Consider the following 18,778-nt stretch of genomic DNA (forward strand, 5'->3'; position numbering starts at 1 on the left):
AATTTAATATAGATTATTTTCCATACCGACAAATGAATAATTCTTTCCATTGTTAAATTAAGGGCTGTTTTGGCTAGTTAATGAGTTACTGGATGTTTAAATTCACTTGGAAAAAAAAAATCTCTTGGAAAAATTGATGTAAGCATTCAGAGTGTTTATTTAGCATGACAGAAAAGAAGAGAAAGTTGTCAGAGTATACCTAATCATTACTGGCTTAATAGGATTTTATTATTAGAGGTAGATACTGGAAGCATTATGTGTGACGTATTCTAAATATATAGTTTTGTGAAATTAGAACATTATGTATGTGGGTTTTAAGCTGTTCCTTTCTTCTTCTTCAATATTACTGAAGATCAAGTTATACTTGGAAACTGAGATGTGATCTTTCATTAATTTATAAATATATGAATCATCTTTTTCATATCTGATTAAATTAGGCAAAAACAATAACATCCCAATAAGCCTTTTTATCATTGGTATTGAGAATTCTTTGAACCTGCCTTAGCTATTAATTCAGGCAAAATTAAATTTGCCTGAATTATATTTTCAGAAAGAGAGTCTGGGAGGGGGGAGAGAATAGATAAGAAAAAAAAAATTCAAAATCCCCAAATTGTTTGAGTGGATTTTAAAATGGCAAATAGACTCAGGACATCTATTTTTGATATCCCAAGTCGTGTCTTACTATACATATTTTAATCATATACAGACTTGAATATGTTATGTGCCTGTTAGAATTTATATTTGAAATATATGTGATGTAGATTGTTTTTCTGTCTTCCATTCTGTTGAGTAAACTGCTGCCGAGGCAGTTAAGAATGGGGAGAGAGAAATTAGCCTATGGGATGAAGTCACTGAGCTCTGTCAAACATAGTTGGTTTCATTATGACTCAATATGAATACTCATTCCTAAAATAGTTTCTACATTTTAGCATTATTCATACTTTTTAACTTTTATATTTTAACTTTTGCTTAATGCACAAAATTGAAAAAAAAACCAGCATAAAAATTTGACCTTAAAAATTTGACAACGACTAGTTTAAATCTTCAGCAGTGCCTAATAAATTTAGCTCTATTATGAATCATAAGAAATTCTAGCATGATGCATTCCCACTGTCACTGAATCAGTTAAAGGCACTGAGGCATGACTAAATTGTTGTGACATTTCTCAGCCCTACTATTACCTATCAGATGAGGGAGAAAAAAAAAATCAAGGCATCAGAACAAGCTTCCATATTGATGTGCTTGCTGTTGCTATTAATTGATATAAGAGTATAAGCCTATCCATCAATAACAACAAGCAATCAGCTCATTGTAAAATAAATAAAACACCTTAATATTATGTTTGTTTTTGTATCTTTGCTTGATATAAAGGAATGTTAAAAGTTAGAAAAAATACAGGATTTATAAATATCCACAAGTAGCATGTTTCTGGTGTAAACCACTCACGTACTTTTCTAGTCTTAAAAGAGAAAACAAAACCCTGATATCTTGCTCTTATTTTCTTCACACTTCATTTTTTAAAAAGATTTTAGCATTTTAAAAAAATAAAAAGTTTTAGTATCAGCACTAAAGCCAAACTGGTTAGTGAATACATTTTAAAAAATGCTTGCTGTTTTTTTCATGGACATAATGCAAAACATTTTTCATTTCTGGAATATATTGTGAATGGTAATAAAAAATCAATTTGAAAGCTCATTTTATCTACAAATGGGAGAAAACTGTCTTGGTTGGAAAAAAAAATCAGCTTTTTTTACCCACATCCTCTGCGCTCTTTGGTTTAACTGTCAGCTCAAGAAGTATAACAGCAAAATATTGTATGAATACTCTTGCAAAATCCAGTTGTACTGTTGGGATTTTACTTTAATTAGGAATGTCATCATTTATAACAGATATGGGGCACAATGAATTGAGCTTGATATTTTGCATAATCATATTAATGAAGGAAACTGTTGCCATTAGTTTCTCTTCTGCTGGAGATATAGAAATAATTGAGAGATGCCATTTTATATATGAAATATTTGCTTTATAATAACAATTTAAGGTAAAAACAACTATAAATGGTATCAAGACAAACAGCCTTGCCATATTATTAAATAAAACAACTTTAAACATATAATAATCTAATCAACAAAGAGAAATGCCTTTTCATCTAAATGAATATTTGTCTTTAATTCAACATTTGCTTTATGTTGGTCATAAAAGATAAATACTGTGGTTAAAAAAATAAAAAGCTCTTCTGTTAATATCTATTTCTCAAAACAGTACAAGCATCTGTCACAATTTCACAGTTTTTCCAAATTATCCAAAAATCCAATGATTGATCTAGTTTTTTTATATTTAGTTAAAAGGGCTGACATAGTTTTCCAAACATGTTTGATTATGTATCTATGCTTGTAATATATGTATATATTCAATCCTGTGTATCTCTCTGTGTGTATATATGTGCGCTCACACACATATACACATACAGTATACACATACACATATACACACACAAAGACACACACACAGCCTGATATATAGTAAGAAACACTTAAATATTGGAAATTTATTTGATACAATGGCATTCTTGGAGTTCTTACATAAGCCAAAATAAATGAGTATTACACTTATTCATTTCAGGATAAACTATAACCTAATAGTTCAACTTCTTTGAAACAAGAAAGTGTTTTTCCTGAATCTTCTAGCATGTTTTTACATTTATTTACTGCTCTAGAAAGTACAGTACAGTACAGACTTAACAGGCTAAAACAGGCTAAAGAACTGTGATTATTCTAACTAGTACTGCTATGCCTATGAGATTCTGGCATTTCTGATATATTTAGTTGTAGCAATTCTACTGTAATTATACATCTTCATACACTTCATAAAAACTCACTGTCTTGCCTTCTATGACATAAACAAGCATCATAACAAAAACATGACAATATAAAATCATTTACACAAGGGCATTGGATTATGTTGCTCAAATATGCTTATTCACACTACGTAGTATATAAAAGAGTCTATCTCACTCAAGACTATTTCAAACATGCCAACCTGGACTAATGGTTAAGGCACTATGCTAGAAACTAGGAGGCTAAATTCTAGTCCATTATATATGAAAGCCAGCTTGCTGGTTTTAAGCCAGTTACTCTTTCCCAGCCCAACCCATCTCACAGAGTTGTGACAAAAATAGTAGGAGGCGTATTAGATATGTTCACTGTCTTGAGTTTTTCATAAAAATAATAGAAGTGGAAAATAAATAAATAAAAAGAAACAGGAACATCAATTATTATCACTATGTTTCAAAAGCCACTTACTTAGTCTGATCTCTAGGCTGATTCAGATATTTGAAGAACTATTTGCTTGGAGATATCCAGTGCTTTTGTTTCCTGCTTTGTGGTTCTCTATTATTTTATGCAGTATTTCATTCTCTCTTCAGTTATTAGTGTTAAACTTCTGGTTTTCTTGCAGTATAGTTTTCATTGGGTACAAAGTGAAATAGGTTTGTTTCTTCAGCTTTTAGCCTACTTTTCCAATTAACTACCCATTGTAAACTTTGAAGTTCCCTTGGAGCTTCTTAAAACTTAGTCAGCTATTGATATTTTATAATAATAGTTGTTAAATCAGGTTTCTGGCCTAAAATATAGCCTCGACTTGACTGCATTTCAAAATAAACATGTTAAGATTATAGATAGATAAAATATGTAATGTTATCTTAATTGGTAATCTTGGAACTCACAAGTTGAGGGACCATAAAGCAAATTTCATAATGTGTTATTAACAATGCCGAAAAAAATGAGATAATTGACATGTGCTGACTTGATCTTTGATTTTTCTAATGAAGAAAAGTTATTTTATCGCTATATATAGAAAAAGTAGACTTGATCTCCCAGACTTTGGGTTAGGCTAATTGGGGCCCTGTCAGATAAGTCTGGTTATATGGGTATTGTTAACCACATTTTTGTTCTGTATTACATATTTTTAAAAATCTTGTATTGTATTTTCTACATTGTTTGGCTTTATTGTGAACTGCCCAGAATCAGTATATATTGTACTGTATATATTAAAATAAAATTGATTTAAAATACAAAATAGTTAGCTCTATCAACTCCTTGCAGATACATATTCACAAAAGTAAAGGATAGATGGTAAATCAAATATCTTCAATATGCTTGGATCCATTGATATTTTAACACTGTACCAATGTTAATTGGATTACTGCTTTAATATACTACTTTTATGGTGCAGTATGGTCTCAGATATACTACCTTAAGTTGAAGATCTAGTGTGTCTAATAATTTTAAACAAGAATTGTGAAAGGAAAAGAAGAAAGACTATTAAAGTTAAGATTGAGCAATATCTCTTAGCAGAATTTGGAGATAAAAATGAAAGAATTAAAGAGAACCTCACAGGCAAAATTTATCTTAATCTTAATAAGGTTAAGGATAGGACCCAACTTAATGTGGCCCTTGAAAATCCTTTATTATTTTAGTAATTGTATTAGTTGTTTTTCACTGACAGCAGAACCTGTAACTAAAAAATAGACAGTATTCTGACAATACAATAAATTTCTCAGAGCAGATCATCAGACTGAAGAAATAAAGGCTAAGAAGAGGGTATTTAACCAACTACTGACAAAAATCAATACATTATCAGAAATTTCCTTTTAAAAAAGGAGCCTAGTATTATAATTCCTATCTGAAATTTAGGACGCATAATTCCTTTTATTTTAATATCATGTCTGAATATTTTTCATCATAGAAAAATAAATGCGTATATTTTAAAAAATAATAGAAAATAGGGATTTCAGAGTGTCTGAACTCAGATTTTATACAGAGGCTATAGAATAAATTGGAGAATTGCTTTATTGTTTTTACATTTCAAAGGTTCTTGCCTCCCTCCTAAACTCTGAACCCCTGTGCAAGGATTTTTGTCTTAGTGTAAGAATCCATTTCTAATCACAATAATGAAAAATGATAAAAATGCATCTTAGGATGTCATTACATAGGCTCTGCCCTTTAATATTTTCCCTGTGATGTTGTATATAGATACAAAATGGCAGGGGAGAGGGAAGAAATCCAGCATGTATCCTCATGGTAACTTGGTGAGTCAATGGCGAGGGGCCTGAGCTTGAATTTGAAAAAAATCAAGTTCAGATAACTGCTAAGTCTACTACACTTAAATTAAAATTAATACAACCAACTTTTATCATGGTATTTGCAAACTTTTATTCTTCTGTTGAAACTTTTCTTTGATCAGAAATATTGGCTGGAAGAAACAAACTGGGTATCCAGATTTGGTAGAGGTGTTGCAGTTAAAAGTTCAAGTTAAACAGAACCACAAAGGTTTCAAAGTAATTGAAAGTTTAAATGCAACTTTTGTTTAGACAAAAAAAAAAAAAACAACCCAGTGGAATGATTCAAATGCCAAATGGGCACATCCCATATCAGTAAGACTGTTGATCAGTTTATCAACAGCACTGTAATTTTTCATTATGTGGACTTTAGTATACTGAAGAACGTTCAACCCCTTAACCTAATAGCTGAAGCCTACAAAGTATCCATGATTGCAGACATAGCTTTTTCATCCCTTTGTTTCTTGAACTTCCATATTAGCCATATTGCATGAAGCCTCTCACCTTAGGTTTGTATGTAGAATTACATCAAGAGAAGTTGTAAAAATGCATATAAACAGCTTACACTATATTGTTTGGTTTGAAGAAATAAATGTGTTTTTTTGGTACTATATGTCTTTTATAAACTGCATCTGGTGACATTGTTATTTATGGTAGTTGAAATTATAGTAAGAAATTGTGTGCTATATTAAAAATGGATACATTCCTAGTAACAAATCTGGTTTGAGAAGTTGCAAGTAAATGCTACAAGTGCTCCATGAATTTTGAAGTACTTTTTAGAAATAAAACCATCTCTATAATCAAACAATCGTTCCAATCTCTCTCTCTCTCTCTCCCTCCCTCCCTCCCTCCCCCCCTCCCTCCCCCCCCTCTCTCTTATTTGTGGATGAAACATATATCCATTTAGCTGTAGAAAACAAACTCTATTAAAATCAATATAACTACTAGGATTACAGCTGAAGTAGATGGTTTTGACAATCCCTTTGTGGGTTGTGGGTTGTACAGCCACTAGAGTTGATTTAAACAAGTTGTTTCTGCTATAATAATTTATGGAATACAGAATAGTTATTTCCTCCTTATCTAATAAATGCACCCAAATGACTTATTTGCTAGTCATACAGTTGTGAATTTTTTACCATGAACTTGAGTACTTGTCACTTTCTCTCTTTTAAAATTTATTTTCATTTTCTCTTACTATATTTTTCTATTCTTCTAAGAGTACTGAAGGATGAAAATGGCAAAGAAAGATAATGGTACTGACAATGAGGCAATATTACAGCATTATATACTGTATATTTAAATACTTTACTCAACTTAAATTTCTCTTCTTTTTGGTAGTAAACTTAAATGTCTTTATAGAGGTTGATCAGATTCATAGAGAAATGTGGAATGCCCCTTAAGGCATGCTAACAATTATTTCACAAATATATTACTAAAGTAAACAAATAAAAGATGTTATTAGATTTTTTTTATATATAGCCAAGTCCAGTTTTACCATGTTAGTCATCACAAATGTGTTGGGACTACAATCCTCAGTTTTCCTATCCAACATGCTAAGTAGAAAAAAACAAACCTATATAAATATATATTACCAGAGTGTCCATCTAATGCAGGGGTCCCCAACCCCCGGTCCATAGACCAGTACCAGGCCACGGCATGCCAGCAACGAAACCACACAAACAAGGAAAGCCCCATCCATGGGATGCAGGCAGCACACAAAACCACACCCCCTCTGGTCTGTGGAAAAACCTCTCTCCACATAACTGGTTCCTGTTGCCCAAAAGATTGGGGACGTCTGATCTAATCACTTGGTATGCTGATCATCTTCAATGTGCTGTCAAGTGATAAAGAAATTCTTGCCATCTATTTTGATTCTTGAAGTTATTTAACAGAGCACTGAAAACTGCTGATTATCATTTTGTAATTAATAGACTAATTCTAGCATTGAAGAGTTAGAACTTACTGCTAAAGCTTATAACCATGTGAGTATTAACTGAAAACTCTTCATAGCTAATTCCACAGCTTGATTCTACATTTATATTAAGCTTGTCATGCATAGAAAAAAAATCATATGTTGCTCAAGTGTAGGTAGGAAGTCCTTGTAGGGTTTGAGGAGATAAGGAGTTTCAGTATTCTGAAAAGCAGTGAATTGTTACTACTTTTGTAAATTATTATTTACTGTTATATAGTGTTCTATTTACTTAATTGAAAATGCATGTAAATAATATGATCAGGATCTCAGAGGACTTCTACACCACCATTGCTTCCATTTCCCAAATGCTTTTGAAGATAATCTATAGACATTTTCAAACTATGCAGCCTTGACATGCTGGGAATAAGGATTAAACTTTTAATCAATATTTTACCCACAAGGGAAATTGCTCCCCCCCCCCATTCACATCTGACCATATCCCAAATAAGCAAACTAGCAATTTCTATGCGATACAGTGAAAAAAGCATCAAAACAATGTTTGAAATTTAGAAGGCACAAAGAAAAAGGAATTTCTGCAAAACAGAAAGAAGCCACTTTCAAATTTGGAGTATTTTATCCTCCTAAAATCTTAGTTTCACTTATTGAGAGATGATATATTATATATGTTTACAGCAGAAGAAACAGCAAAACTTTCCCTGGGTATACCATGGTCATTATTTTATTAGAAGCATTTGACAAATATTTTAAGATCTGTAACTATTTGCAAGTCAGATATTATTATTATAACTAGATAAAATAGAAAATGTAAATGTATCTTTCATGCTAGTAACAAATAAGGGATCATACAATATATTGAAAGAAATCCAGCCAATTGCACATCTCCAAATTCTTCAACAGGAGCAAGAATATAGCCCTCTTCAGCAACACTGGAAATGCAAACTGGAAAGGCAATATGATCATAGTTATATGCATGATCCCTACCCTTTGCAGGCTCTATATATCTGGCCAAGAGTTTGATGGGAAATGATCTTTGCATATCCTAGGATGTGAATAAAACAGATTCTGAACTGTCTAGAGAACTTCAATTCACTTACAAGTGGACTGGTCCTTTCATGGCCCCTGGCTGAACAAGTGAAGATCAAGGAGAGAAAAGAACTAGCTTACATATCCTGTTTTCTCCCCATTTCACGTGAAGAGGATTGCTCTTCCGGGGGAGTTTTCCCACGCCTTTCTCACTATTTCATACTTCATTTATTTTTAATGCCATATATAAATGAACACATTTGGAATCCTGTTTCAGGTTCTCATTGAATAACATATGAACTTCATCTGTTTTTAGTTAATGGTCTATTATTTCTAGAAATTTTGTTTCAGAAACAAGATATTTTTAATATTTAGTTACTTGTTAACAAATGAGACTCTGAAGGATGGAAAGCTAATTTAATAATGTTTTTGGACATTTTGATTTGAATGTTATAATTATAAGACAGACCTCAGGGGCTAACATTCAAGAAAAATGGAGAATAGTTATCTTATATACAGAAGGACAAGTAAAAACTACATGGAACAAAGCACAAGAATCTCTCTCTCTCTCTCTCTCTCTCTCTCTCTCTCTCTCTCTCTCTGTGTGTGTGTGTGTGTGTGTGTGTCTGTTTGTCTGTGGGTCTATGTGTCTGTGTCTCTCTCTATGTAGGTATGTATGACTCTAAAAGCCATAGATTTCTAAAACAGCCCTGGGACATCTGAGGCAGTAATCTTTCACATTTTGCTGCACATTATTAGGGAGTCTTTCTCCAATACTCAGGAATACTTTAGGATTAAACACAGAGAGGTACTTCCTCTAGGGTTTATTATACTCCTATATTGCTTGCCTTTTGGACCTAGACCTGGAACCCTATTGGATTATTTTTATTCTATCTCATTTCCATGCTAAACTATTACTCAAACAAACAAAGCCACAATTTTATAGAAAGGAGAACCTTTGGCCTGTTTATGAAGATAAAACCACAAAACAGGAGGAGCATGTCAAATGACCGTAGGATTTCCTGCCATCTGTATTTTTGTCCCAAAGATGCTGAAGAAACCTGGGTGGAGAGGAAAAGTGAGTAAAGGAAATGAACATCTCTGAGCAAATGGAACAATCAATCATCTTTTCTGAGTTCACTTGATTTAAATATATGTAGTCTTCCGTCTTTGGAAGAAAGATCCAAGTCTAGTTTAGAAAGGAATAAAATATTATATAGTTATACAATTTGCTAGTAATCAAAGAGTAAATGTCACAAAAAGTGACAGGATGAACATCAAAGAGAACAGCTAGAATTGTGAATTTCTTTTCTGGTGGTAGTAGGTAAAAATGTGAGTTAGAAATAGACAGGCACGCAATTAAAATTACAATGTATATATTATTATTTTGTTTTGGAGTAGTGAGTTATTTACAATAAGACTAAAATTGTTATAAAACTAATTCATTTTACAGATGCTTTTATGCAATTTTGATTTTCTCAAAGACACTGCTGTCAGGAATAGTCAACACACAAAACAGTATGATTGAATAAAACAGCATAAAATGAAATATCTGGTGACAATAGATCCTACAGTATGAACATTAGAAGTGCATTTCCAAGAAACTCATAACTGCACAAACAAACGGATATAAAATTACATGGATAAGTAGAAAAACTTCAGATATTGCTGAACTGAGCTACTGTTTCCACATATTCTGCTTTGGCCATGCTGAATGACACTCCTTAAGATCCCAGATTCTCAATACACATCTGTGGTCCCTGCAAGAGAAGAGAAATCACTTCTACCCCTCACAGCTCAGGAAATATCAGATAATTTACTTTTCACAAATAAAACACTGTGGTCATATGTAGCTGAAAAACTATTTTAAATGAATGGTATTTTATCTGGGCAGTACAGGGTCAACATTCAAGAATCAGATATCTTTTCAAAAAACAAATTACACATGTATTTTATTTGATGCAGATTTTTTTTATCTCTAATTGTTTTTTATTTTGTTTTGAAGTTCAAATATACAGTCCTGGGGCTAGCACTCTTTTTTAAAAAAAATACCTGCCTTTATTATTTTTATAAATAATTCAAGGCAGCTAATATATTTAATACTCCTTTCTCCTCCTCCTCCTTTTTACCCCATAACAATAGCTTTGGTGAGTTGGGCTGAGAGAGAGGGACTGGCCCAAGATCCCCTAGCCAGTTTTTAGCTAGAACTCACAGACTTCTAGTTTCTAGCCTGGTGCTTTAACCATTGTTCGATAATATTTTTTAATAATCTGCAGATTTCAAATATTTCCAATGATGTAATCCATGTATGAAATAATTTGATAATTCAAAAACAAGAATTTATGTAAAGTCATTCATTCAGTATATAAAAATTCAAAGCTATAGAGCAGGGGTGTCAAACTGCCGGCCCATGGGCCGGACGCGCCATGAGGAAACCGCATCCACTCCATTGCCGGCAAGGGGAAAAGTTCTGATACGTCGCGCGATGTCACATGACGTTGTGAGTTTGATATGTCTGCTATAGAGAATCTGCCTACAAAATGTTACATTTTAGATTTTAATTAGCAACATGTTTTGTGAATGGCAAAGTGTCAAACTAACTAGCAGAGGAAAAGAATCAAACTTAGATTTATTTTATAATGGGTTTAAGGCTCCTCCATCTAACCCTTAATCTGAACAATCTACACAAACAGTAGCACCTGTAAGGAGAATTTGATAACAAAGTCCTCTGACTACCTATATTGCTGACTGTCAATAATGTCTGTTTTTCAGACTAGTTTCTTTTTATTAACTTGAACAAAACCTTAGAATAAAAAAATCACCTTTGGTGAGATTGGCAGCTATATAAACTTGATAAATAAATGAATAAAATAAATAAAATCCTACACATAATTACTGAGAAATAAACCATACTGAAATCAGTAGAATTTATTCTCATATCAACATGAACATAAGGCTACAGCTTTTCTTAAGAGCAAAATTCCAGTAAATTCAAAAGTATTTATTTTTAAGATCTACATAGATTTGTGCTATTATGAATTCAGAATGCCTGCTATATTTCAAATCCAGGTAATTATTTTTAAAAAATACGGATTACAACCTATATTAGTGTAATATATTTTCTTCTCATGGTACTTTTATTTTTCATTTTAAAATCATGTGTTCAGTAGTGCTAAATTGCAGATATTCTTTAAATTATAAAAATCAGATTCAAGGCATATCCACAAACACAGATATGTATGTGAGCTTTGAACACTGAAAGTGAAAAATAGAAACATCTTTTTTTTAAACCTTCCTTTGTTTGTTCCTTTGTTAATATCTTGCTCTGCTAGGTTTACAAATCCTAAATAAATAGAAATTAGTACTCCTTACTTTGCAGTCCATTTGCTTTAGATGTTTGCCTTGAGGGACATTTGTGTATTCTACTAATGGCTGCAGCAGAGTGCTGTCTCATTTTCATTCTGGCAAAAAAAGCCTGTTTCCATGGTTACAGTTTCATTTGCTGGAAAGAAACTGATGGTTGCTAGTGATCCTGTCATAAGCAACTTCTGTCAGATTTCTTATCAAGTAGACATATTTTGACAAAGTGAACGATAACACCATAATAAGAGAAGTAAGTTGTTACTTGGCGTAATGAACCATTTAGTATTAAATGAAATGTGAAACCACATTGTAAAGACAAAATGTGAGGGGGACAGAAAGTAATATTTATACATATTTCTTCTTCCCACACATACACATGGACGTATGCATATATGCACAAACACACACATAGACAAGACATCCACAATATTATAGTGATCAGTGTCTTACCTGCTTTGGGTTGTCAAAGTAATGTACAGTGTAAAACTGCATATCATTTTAGGGTCACATATAAACCTGCAGCTTAGGATGCATATCACAAAAAGCATGTGCAAAGCTTTATGGACATCTAGTTTTTTCTGTGTTAGCCCATTTAACTTGGATTGGCCCAAGGCTAGCCTGGGGGCTAAGTGAGATGTACTATTTGAAAAAAGCATGATAAAAGATAGGTCACAGCATTTTGCTCCCAACAGATTATATATTACTCTGGTTGTTAACAAGATATGTTTGCCTTTTAGAACTGGCAAGCAAGGTTGGCTGACTTCTTTCTTCTTGTGAATAGATGCAATTGGCCCCTGTGATTCATCCAGTCTATTGTCAAGAATAGAGGGGAAATGCAAGACCTGCTTCAAAAAGCCTCCATTTGAAGACCATCTTTTGCTAGATTGAAGATAGCATCAATAGCTAGTGCTATAGTCTCTACCTAAGGAAGCTTTTCAAGGGTTTGCTTGGAATAAAAAGCAGAACAAAATACCTTTAGAATTACAGTTGCTGAAAATAAAAACATTATACAGCCATAAAACTACAGCCCAAACTACCAAAAAAACCACTGCAAAAGATGAACTAGAAACAAAAATTAAAATAAGCAGGAAAATGGTGAGAGAACACCTATCTGACCTTGACAAATATAAATTACTGGGACCCAAGAGACTACATGCCAGAGTTCTGAAGGAGCTGGCAAATGTTATCTCACAACCACTGCACCATATCTTTCAAAACTCCTGGTGCACCGGGGAAATACCTGAGGACTGGAAAAGGGCTGATGTGGTTCCCATCTTCAAGAAAGGGAAAAAAAACAAACTCAGAAAACTATAAACCAATTAGTTTAATATCAATACCTTGGAAGATCCTAGAAAAGATAATCAAAAACAGATTTGAAGACAACTAGAAGCAAACAAAGTTATAACTAGTAGCCAGCACGGGTTTGTTAAAAAACAGATCATGCCAAACCAAACTTATTTCATTCTTTGATAAAGTGACTAAACTAGACCAGCGAAATGCTGTGGATATAGAACACTTAGATTTCAGTAAGGCATTTGATAAAGTAGATTACAACCTACTCCTTGGTAAGCTAGAAAAAGGTGGAATAGACAACATCACCACCAGATGGATCTGTAGCTGGCTAGCAAACCATACTAAACGAGTAGTCCTCAATGGCAATACATCCACATGGAGACAAGTAAGTATTGGGGTACCACAAGGTTCCGTCTTAGGCCCAGTACTCTTCAATATCTTCATCAATGACTTAGATGAGGGAATTGAAGGGGAACTCATCAAATTTGCAGATGACACTAAACTGGTAGGAGTATCCAACACCACAGAAGACAAACACAGGATCCAAAAAGATCTTGGCAAACTTGAACAATGGGCTCTATCCAACAAAATAAGTTTTAATGTAGAGAAAAGCAAAATTTTACATTTAGACAAGAAAAATCAAAGATACAAGTACAGATTAGGCAAGACCTGGCTTAAAAACAGCAACTGTGAGAGGGACCTTGGAGTCCTAGTGGATGATCACTTGACTATGAGCCAGCAGTGTACAGAAGCAGCCAAAAAAGCTAATACAATCCTGGGTTGTACAAACAGAGGCATAGAATCAAGATCACACAAAGTATTAGTACCACACCTGGAATACTGCAGAAATTTTGGTCACAAAAAAGATGTTGAGAGTTTGGAAAAAAATCAGAGAAAAGCAACTAAGATGATCAAAGGCCTGGAGACTAAAACATATGAAGAACGGCTGTAGGACTTGGGTTTGGCTAGTCTAAAGAAAAGAAGAAATAGGGGAGACATGATAGCAGTGCTCCAGTATTTGAGGGGCTGCCACCAAGAAGAGGGGGTCATGTTATTCACCAAAGCACCAGAGGACAGGACAAGAAACAATGGTTGGAAATTGATCAAAGAGAAAAGCAACCTGGAATTAAGGAGAAATTCCTGACAGTGAGGACAGTGGAACAGCTTGCTCCAGAAATTGTGGGTGCTCCATCACTGGAGATTTTTAAGAAGAGGCTAGATAGTCACTTGTCTGAGATGGTTCTCCTGCTTGAGCAGGACGCTGGACTAGAAGACCTCCAAGGTCCCTTCCAGCTCTATTCTATTCTATTCTATTCTATTCTATTCTATTCTATTCTATTCTATTCTATTCTATTCTATTCATATGTTTTAGAAAAAAATAATGTAGGCCACATTCTCTTTGTTGAAAAAGAAATATGCTATTGCTACTTACAAAACCAGCTTTGTCAGGTAGTACAAAGATTGGTTGAATGGATGGTTAACGGGTTGGTTGGCTTAATCAGTTTGGCTGGAGATTTCAGTTACTTTTTCAGAGAAAATTCTGGATCTTAGTGACAAAGTAACCACAGCTTTCACCAGTTTATTAATAGGAGTTGGGTATACTCTTGCAGTACCTATGTGCATGTATTAAGAATTTCAATGCAGTTAAACTCCATACAGATACATATTTAATTTACACTTGATGAAAAGTTCTAGCACTCAGCAGAATATTCACATCCTTTCCTTTTTGGTCAATTGATGGCTTTGTCCTTGCAGAATGGAATCAAACAGTTCAGTAAACCTATATTGCAAGGCAATCTTTAGATAGATTTGAAAAATGATTGGCAAATCTATTCTGGCCAAACATTCAGCATTGTTACTGGAAAACAGATTTCAAAAAAAGAGAAAAAACTGGGAAAAATAAAGTCTCAAGAAAAACAGAACAGAAAAACTTGGCTAGGTACAACTGCCTCCTAAACAAATTAAAATAAATATTGTTGAAATAATTACAGTGAAAGACAGCTGTGCTTTGGCTCATCAAGGTGCTTTATGCCATAGATGCAGTAAAATATCCAAGTGTCGAACACTCTTCCAACTATTGGAATTGCCAAATGAGGCCTCAAAGCAATGCAACATATCCACTTCACTTCACAAAAGAGCTCGGAAGGTATTTTGTTCAAATAGTCACCAAAGCCAAGCACTTTTTGAAGCTTTGGGTAGCTCTAAATTATAACACATATCTGATGGATTGGATTCAAATTATCTATCAAGAGAATGGGATATAATGGAAAGCATTAGGATCTAATGAGAACAATTTACTAGAGAGTTGCCAATTGTTTTCTGGAGCAGAGTTTTGTGGATTCTAGTAAAAGTAGTCTCTTATCTGAGTTGAACTCTCTCCTTGGTGACTTTCTGAGCCTAAGCAATGCAGTAGTAAAGTAGTAGTAGTAGTAGTAGTAGTAGTAGTAGTAGTAGTAGTAGTAGTAGTACTTTGCTATTATTTTGTAAATGCATATCTTGTTCACTTCTCAACCTAGGCTACAGACTTTGCATTTCTTGATGATCCTATCTAAAAACATCCAGCAACAGAATCCAAAGTGATTGAGTTTGGAACAACATACGGCAACTCTAATGATTAAAAAATAAACCCTTTCTATGGATTTCTCACATTCCAAAGCACTTCTTTCACTGTATTTTCCCAAAACTTAATGTATTTTATTGAAAAGTGCTCAATAAATATTGAATAAATGTTTAAAATGCTTACCCTAGGATGTAATTAAAAACATTTCATGCATCTTAAAAGGTAGGAGGTATAATACTCAAAAAATGAGAAACTGAGCAAAATAAAAATGGTCAAAAATGGCTGTTTCTATGACATAGCCTGCTTTTATTTTTGTCATTTCTGTTCCCCAAAGCATAAAACCAACACAGATATCACACTATGTAAATCTATTTAGATGAGTATTAATTTAGAATAAAGGAACCTGAAAATGGTGTTTTCATTTATCATTCAGCAGAAATTAATTGAAAAGTGATAATGATAATGATAATAATCATCCCAGGTCATTGGGAAGGACTTGAAAGGTTGATAAAAATGCCAACATCTGGCTTATTGTGTAACAAACCACCATAATTTTAAAATTCTATATTCAAAAACTTTTGAAACAAAAGATAGCCATATTCTTTTTTGTTTGGAAACCGTTTTCAGATCTTTTTGCTTATTGGGAGAAAAATGGGACCACCGCAGAAGGATGTTTGGAAATAAGAAGGAAATGTATGAAGAAGCTTATAGTTTCAGAAAATGTTTGAAGAAGGCTATACTTAGTAACCTTTAGATCCAGTGGACATAGTAAGAATGTAAAAGTATATTAGGGTCACTTTCACAGATTGTGTGCTGTATTAGTAGCAAAACACCAGTTTCCCAGAAGATAAACTGGTGATATTTCTGTCAGTACTTTCCTTACCTTTTCAACAAGCTATTTATCAGCCTGGCACCCCTGGCTTTTTTTTTTTCTGGAACAGGTGGGGGTATACTTCCAAACCATACTCTGGACTTAGTTACCCACCATGCCTCTGGAATCTACACAATATTGTTAAGGCCAATTTAATCACAATATGCTTGTATATAAATCCTTGATTTAATTTAAAAAATCTCAAAATAAAATAAAAATAGGAAACACATTTAATAGGCATCGATAGTGATTAATATAGGTATGAATATTAAAAGCAACTATGTACCACCCTTAAGAAATTTTAAACTCTACAAAGCAACCATACGAGTTAGTTTATTGTAGGCAGAAGAACTTCAGTTATACTGAAGTTTTAGCACTTCACAATTTACTGACCCTAATGGGCAAAGGATTACAGATACTACGTTAGAAATCTCTTTAAATTTATGCTTTATTTCTTATTCTGTCTACTGGTTATGCATTTGCTAATATGAAGATGCTTCCTTTCTGCCTTTGTCTTCATAAACCACTTGGTCTCTGATGTTGAATAGGATCAGATGTATCTAGCTAAAAGCTAGGTTTTGTTATATATTTTTTGTTAAACCTTAACCTTCTTTCTGTTAAAGCTATAAACAGGTGCTTCACTAGCACTTGCTTAGGTTAGATTCCCACTGTCTAGGAATATAAAAAATATTTCTTTTAATATTCCTGCATTGCATTAAACTATAATCTGGTTTTAGCATGAAGGGTGAATGTCCACAAATTGTGGCTTATCAATCACATCTTCAACATTATCTGTGATTCAGAACACTATAATTTGTTCAGCCTTCAAGGACTAAATGTGTCAATTCAGTGACTGCAACAGAATGAAAAATATTTTTCTCAACTTACAGTCAATACTGACATGAATCAGCCAATGTATTGTTAACAATCAATCTGTTTTAAATCAACAGGTCAGGCTGCATGTCTGCACAGTTATGCATGTTTAACTCCTAGTGAAATCAATGAAAATTATGGACAGATCGTTCTGCTCTTTAATAGCCTTCTTTACCGAAAATAAACATGAAAAGGGAGCTGAATTTGAATAGAGTGTGCATGACCAGACTTGTATTTCATTAACAGAAAAATATTCTTCTGTCATGAAATTTTTGAGGCCTATCTTTATTGTGTTACTCAAAAGTTTTTATACAAGTATACTGTGAACCTCAGTAAAACTGCTAAAAAACACTAAATGACTCAAAGTTTCCATCTAGTTTTGAGTCATCCAATATTAAGTATAGTCATTGTTGTGTCCTGAGCCTGCAAAAGCAGACTCGGGGCGTTGCATTGGTCCCGGCCTTCCAAAAGCTGCCTGGGACCAGACAGAGTGGCGCCAGCCTTGTGCGCATGCGCATGGCGCAAACGAAATGCTCTGTTTCGTTGGTTGACGTTGTCCAGGTTTCTGGCCATATAAAAAGGCTTGTGTGCCTTTTGTTTTTGTTTGGGTGTTGTTAGAAGGAGAATAAAGAGTTTTTCAACATCGCCATGTGTCTTCATCATTCGCACGCGAACAAAGTATACAACACTGGCGACGAGGATGGGATCCTTTGCAAGCTGAAACAAGCCTTTTAAGGACTTACCTAGGAAGTCCTGAAGAGGGGAAGATGGCGTCTGAATCAGCGTCCCAGCCTGCCAGTATAGCGTCGCTGGAAGGTGAGATCGGCTAAAGGACCCTTTCCTCAAACAGCAGTTTGCAGAGGAGCGAGTGGTGAAGGTCATAAGATTATGATGGCGAAGATTGGCCGTTTGTCTGATTTTGATGTCTCATACCCAGAGAGATGGAATTCCTATGTAGCAAGGGTGGAGAATTACTTCAGAGTAAATCAGATTAGAGAAGACAGCTTGAAGGCTGCAACTCTTTTGTGTGTCTGTGGACAGGAAGATTTTGAAATCACAGAGAATTTGGTGGCCCCTTCACCTCTGGAATCAGTAACATATACTGACTTGAAGAAACTGTTGAAGGAACATTTCCAGCCAAAGTTATCTGTTATTGCTTGGAGGCACGTGTTCGAGCAGAGAGACCAGAGGCCGGGAAATCTGCTGCGGATTTTATTGCAGTCTTAAGGCGAGCAGCCAGACCTTGTGAGTTCAAGTATCTGGAAGAGAGGCTGTGAGATTGCTTCGTATGCAGTTTAAGGAACAGAGACTTACAACAGAAGATTTTTGCAAAAGAAGATGTCTCTTTCCAAGACGCGCTACGAGAGGTGAGAGCTGAGAAAGCAGCAGGCAGGGCTGTGAAGTTCTTATGGCTCACCAAGAACCCTCCAGACACAGATACTGTCCATCAAGAGGATGCTCAAGAAGGATCAGAAGTGGATCCTGACGAGAAGGTTGACAGAATTCACCAGCCAGCTGAGAGGAGGCAGAAGGGATGTCCAGTCAAGGCCCCAACATCTCTTCAATGCTTCGGGTGTGGAGGACGCCATAAGTGAACTGACTGTAGGTTTCACTCAGCCATTTGCAGGGCGTGTGGCAGGCAGGGTCATATTGCATCCATCTGTTTGAGTAGCCAAAAGGTTCAACCTCAGGAAGAATTGCTTCAGAAAGGTACCAGGGGCCCCAGCCAAAACAGGGTGGGTT

This window comes from Crotalus tigris, unplaced genomic scaffold, assembly GCF_016545835.1.
Source record: "Crotalus tigris isolate CLP2741 ecotype Arizona unplaced genomic scaffold, ASM1654583v1 scf7180000017546.9332058, whole genome shotgun sequence".
NCBI classification, from domain to species: domain Eukaryota; kingdom Metazoa; phylum Chordata; class Lepidosauria; order Squamata; family Viperidae; genus Crotalus; species Crotalus tigris.